Source organism: Chrysochloris asiatica, unplaced genomic scaffold (genome assembly GCF_000296735.1).
Source record: "Chrysochloris asiatica unplaced genomic scaffold, ChrAsi1.0 scaffold00040, whole genome shotgun sequence".
Classification (NCBI taxonomy): Eukaryota; Metazoa; Chordata; class Mammalia; order Afrosoricida; family Chrysochloridae; genus Chrysochloris; species Chrysochloris asiatica.
The window spans coordinates 9,769,416-9,775,258 of NW_006408558.1; positions in this window are offsets into that span (position 1 = coordinate 9,769,416).

Genomic DNA, 5,843 nt, shown 5'->3' on the forward strand with positions numbered 1-5,843 from the left:
TTATAAACAGTTCAGGGCCGGCTGTGGCTGTTTGGTTTTAATTGGAAACTGTCTCTTTAAATTTTGAGGAGATCTGTGCGCATGCGTAGTAGAACCCTCCGAGGGTGAGGCTGGGGTTTCCGTTAGCTCAGGCACCCCTATAGTTACCAGAATGGAGGTGTTCAGACAGCAAGGGACCAATGAACAGATACCAAAAGAAAAGAATGTCCATACTTTTATCTCCGAGGTTCTGCCAGACGTCTGTGGCTGCTCCGATCCTTCCCCCGTTTGATCTCACCCAAGATGGTGGCTCCTGGAGCAGCTGAGCATTCAGAACTAGAAAGCTATGGATTTCTTGCTTCTGCCACAAATTCCCCCAGCTGTAAGCCTTCCAACCTTATAAATATTACTTTGTATGTGGTTCAGAGTTCTGGGACCAGCCCCTGAGCCTGCTTGGTCCAGTATTCTGTGTTGTTGCTGGCAGAGCTCCTTTACTGCACGTCCACCTGATCCGCCATCTTGTTTGTTCTCTAATATCCTGTTTTGAAATCAGGCTTTTCTTTTGTTGTGTTGAGATTATAGCAGTGTAAGATGGATCAAAAATGAGTCATTTCTGAATTGTAAAATGATTTGACTAGTAGACACAGAGACACATAGGTGAAGAGAGACACCATGTGAGGATTGTCCACAGCCAAGGAACCAAGGAGCACTGCAGGCTACTAACAAGGAAAGAATCCACACTGCCAAGATGCTGATACGGACGCCTCACCTCCAGAACTGTAAGAAAATATATGTCTGTTCTGTAAAGCCACCCACCCCCTTGTGGTATTTCTGCTATAGTAGCACTGGGTAACCAAGAGAAAACCTAAATGAAATCCATTTACAGAGGAGAGAAGAAACCAACTTGGTTATTGTGACAGTTTTAAAGTAGCACTGAGTCCCATTGAAAGTTGGGGCAAGTCCCCTGACACTGAATTGGACTTAGTGACTCATGTGGGAGCCATAGAGTGTGCAGAAGTGATGCTACATAACTTGTGGACTAGGCTAGGAGAGGCTGTGCAGCTTCCATTTTATTTGTGGAAAACAGGGCTACACCTTCGAGTAAGAAGTCACCTGACTGTTCTGACACCACACTGGAAGTGGGTGCTCCAGCCCCAGATGGTCCAGTCTGAGGTCCCTTGAGCCATTTTAGTTTCCCCTGGTGATTATAGAGCAGATACTATAGAGCTCAGAGGGGCTGCCCTCATGGATCCCTTGTGAACTCCAGACTCATAGACACCAAGTATAATACAACAGCTGTGTTTGTATTAAGTTATGAGGTGGAGTTCTTGGATGGCACAAATAGTTAAGCACGTCACTATTTATCAAAAGCTAATGGTTTGAATGCACCCAGAGTACTTCAGTAGACAGACCTTGAAAACTCTTGGAGAATAATTTTTGTTGTTGTTGTTAAATGCAGTTGAGTCGATTCCAACCCACAGCGACCCTGTATGGGGTTTTCAAGGAGCAGCTGGTGAGCTTGAACCACCTACCTTGCAGTTCAAACGTCTTTGCAGTTTGATGCATTAGCCCACAGCACCACACCAGGTACTAATGGTCTATCATAAAACAAAGTTTCCAAGGTTAGTTGTACTCTATACACATAGGGTCACCAGGATGTGGAATCAACATGACAGCAATGAACAACAAGGTTTTAGGGTGCTTTATTACCCTATACAGAGTTGCTATGGGTTGGAACCAACTCAACGGCACTTAACAACTACGACATTATACTGCAACAGATACCAAAACCAAACTGTTGCCATCAAGTACACTCTATTAGCAATTGTATGTTCTATGTCGAATATGTTCCAACTCATAGCAACCCTGTATAGGGTTTCCAAGAAGCGGTTGGTGAGTTTGAACTGCCAACCTTGAGATTCAAACTGATCTTGTGGTCAGTGCATTATCCAACAGCGCACATTAGGGCTCTAGCAACTGCCCCGTAGGGCTTCCAAGATTGTAATCCTTATAGAAGCAGACTGCCACAGCTTTCTCTTGTGGAGCAGCTTGATTGGTTTGAACTGCTGACCTTTGGGTTATCAGTGGAGTGCATTAACCACTGTACAATCAGGGGCCTTCATTAGATAATTGGAACTTAAATCATTCCATCCTTCTTTTTGTTCATATTTACAATTCTTCACACTATGTTCCATTTCATTTTTATTTCACCATCATCAGAAATACTTTATTCTTTGATGAATCTGAATGTCTTTTTGCAACTTTTATGCTTGGGTTCACATCTGTATTAATTGGCATTGCCTCTGTGTCTGGAAAATCTGTAAACACACACTAGGTATACTTAACTTGACATAACTGAAGTAATGGGAATGATTAAAACTTTATGATTACCACTGCAAACAATTCTTCTGGAATGTTATAAGGAACAGAATTAATCTATAAAGTAGTGAAAATACCAACCTTAAGAAATCATTCCCTACTATTTTAATAACTCTGGTGTGGCACGGTGGGTTAATGCGCCAAACTGCAAAGCTGTTTGAACTACAAGACCGGTGGTTCAAGCTTACCAACTGTTTCTCAGAAACCCTATGTAGGGTCAGAACCAGCTCCATGACACTTAACAACAACAACAACTTCGTTCTACTTCATTCTGTTGGAGTCCTGGTGTGGTGCTGTAGGATAAGTACTGGACTACTAGCCACAAGATTAGTGGTTCAAACCCACTGGCTGCTCCTTGGAAACTATACTCAATGGCATTTCACAACAACAACTTCATTCTATAAGACATTTTAAAAAGGCATTTATTCTAAGACCTGATAAAATTAATTGTTGTTGTTATTAAGTGTCTTTGAATCAGTTCAGATTCATTGTAACCCTGTATAGGGTTTCTGAGACTTTAAATCTTCATGGGAGCAGAAAGTCTCATCTTTCTCCTGTGGAGTGGCTCTCGGGCTCAACCACAGACTTTGTGTTTCGTAGTCCAGTGTTTATGTATGGATAAAAATTAATATCAAGGAAATGTTACTTGTCAAAGGCTAGCTATTCCCTAGCAACAAAACTCCAGAAACATCATGTTAAGCTAACATGTCTTATATATAGGAAGTACCCACTAATGCTCAGAAAGACTAGGTTTTATTATTGATCTCAGCTTGGGTTTATTTGTGTTTATTTACTGATCTGTCATGGACAATCTCACATTTTCTAATACATCACCCATGTAAAATTGTTATCTACATATTAATAAGTAGGCACAAGTAAATCTGTGTTTACTTTCCTTATTGGGTAATCCAACACTGACCAATATTATTGTATTAGAAAAAGAAAATGGAACACGATTATGACAAAAACACCAAGACCTATTCTGGAAATGAAAAGTAGTTACGGCCTTAACTTTTAAGTTAATTTTGTAGCTTTCACAGATGACATCATTTATATGATCTAGGACTATTAAGTACTGTGTCAATTCAGATTTCACACCTTTGGGATCTCAAATATGACACTCGTTCATCTTTTACATTTGTGGAACTTCTATCATCTTATTACAAGTTATTCCTCCCAGTATTCAGGCTATTACCTAATTAACAATAGTTAGAGAGAGTTTGTCCTTTGTAACTTGCAGGGGTGTGTGTTTGTGTGTGTGTATCAGATCAACTTTTCATTCTGACAGTTTATGAGTGAGAACTGATTCGAGGGCACTTAACAACATAGTCTGGGCAGATTTCTATAGAAAGCATTTAGAGGTGGCTATGCGAGAGAAAGATGAGGCGTTCTGCTCCCATAAAGATTTATAGTTTTGGACTCTGTACGTGTCACTATGAGTCAGAACTGACTCCATGGTACTTAACAACAACAACATCTGATTTTGAAGGTCGGTGGTTTAAGCCCACCAGCTGCTCCTCTGAAACCCTATACAGGGTTGCTGTGTGTCAGAACCAACTCGACGGCACTTAACAACAACAAAACAACTGATTTTGATTGAGAAGATAGTAAAAATCAATGAATCTATTGCAGACAGATCTTGCCTGAATTATTTCCCCCTAACCCTAAGAACCACTCTTTAATTAAGTCTATAAAGAGTTCAAAATATAGGGGGTACATATTTCTGTACAATCAGGAGATTTGCCATGTTGGAAAAGAGCTCTTGAATCTTAAAAATTCAATGTTGGTTACTATATTCCTCTTTTGGGTAATAATTATTTTAACAGCATATAAACAGCATGGATATATTTGAGTGCATTTGGTTAAATTTTCTGAGTTTATGTAGGAGAACGCAATATTGGCCTATTCCAAAGGGAACCAGGTATTACTGAAGATAGCTTGTGTTTTCTGAACATTGGTTTGAGTGTTACAGCCTAAGAATGCTGTTTCTCTGCTTTGCAGAGGCCAAATCCTTACTGAAACATTACAAACCAATAACAAAACTAAGATGATACTATTTCTCTTAAGTACGTAAAACTCATCACAGTAAGACAATCTGATACCCTCATAAAACAAAAACGAAACGAATTCTTACACATGGTGACCCATATGTTACAGAGTAGAACTGTGCTCCATAGGGTTTTCTGGGCTATAATCTTTGGCGGTTCAAGCTCACCAGCCGCTCCTCGGAAACCCTATACAGGATTGCTATGGGTTGGAACAGACTTGACGGCACTTAACAACAACAATCTTTACAGAAGCAGATCACCAGGATTTTCTTTAAAGGGTTCCGTTGTGTGGGTTTGAACTGCCAATGTTTAGTTCAGTAGCTGATCACAAGCCACTTGCACCATCCAGAGGACCCACGCTTTTATTGTTGCTAAGTGCCGTTGGGTTGATTCTGACCCATAGTGACCCTGTATAGGGTTTCCAAGGAGCAGCTGGTGAGCTTGAACCACCGACCTTATAATTCAAACGACTTTGCAGTCTGATGCAGTAGTCTACAGTGCCACACCAGGACTCTTAGATGACCCATCTTGTTGTTGTTAAGTGCTGTCAAGTCGGTTCCGACCCATAGCGACCCTGTGTAGGGTTTCCAAGGAGCAGCTGGTTAGCTTGAACCACTGACCTTCCAGTTCAAACGACTTTGCAGTCTGATGCATTAGTCTACAGTGCCACACCAGGACTCTTAGATGACCCATCTTGTTGCTGTTAAGTGCTGTCAAGTCGGTTCCGACCCATAGCAACCCTGTGTAGGGTTTCCAAGGAGCAGCTGGTTAGCTTGAACCACCGACCTTCCAGTTCAAACGACTTTGCAGTCTGATGCATTAGCCTACAGTGCCACACCAGGACTCTTAGATGACTCATCTTGTTGTTGTTAAGTGCTGTCAAGTCGGTTCCGACCTATAGTGACCCTGTGTAGGGTTTCCAAGGAGCTTCTGGTGAGCTTGAACCGCTGACCTTGCAGTTCAAACAGCTTTGTAGTCTGGCCCATTAATCCACAGCGCCACACCAGGACTCCTTACATATATTTGTGTTATGTGCCGTGGAGTCAGTTCCGACTCATAGCGACCTTGTACAGGGTTTCCGAGGCTGTAAATCTTTACGGGAGCAGAAAGCCTCCTCTTTCTCCTGTGGAACAGCTGGTAGTTTTGAACTGCTGACCTTGCGGTTCGCAACCCGATTCCTAAACACTATGCTACCAGAGCTCCTTTTAGATGACCCATAGAGTTGCCAAAATTCTCTTATAAGAATTCCCCTGGGGAATAACAAACACATTGATTATAAAAGCTTAGAATCAACCAGCAGTATTGGCAGTAGGTAAGTGAAGGCAAACAGTTTCAAACATGAAATGAAATTTCTCCTTCAGTTGTTAGCATTTACATTTCTGTAACACAGTGGGAATGCTGGTTAGCATTTTTTCCAATTGCCAGAGTGTTACATAA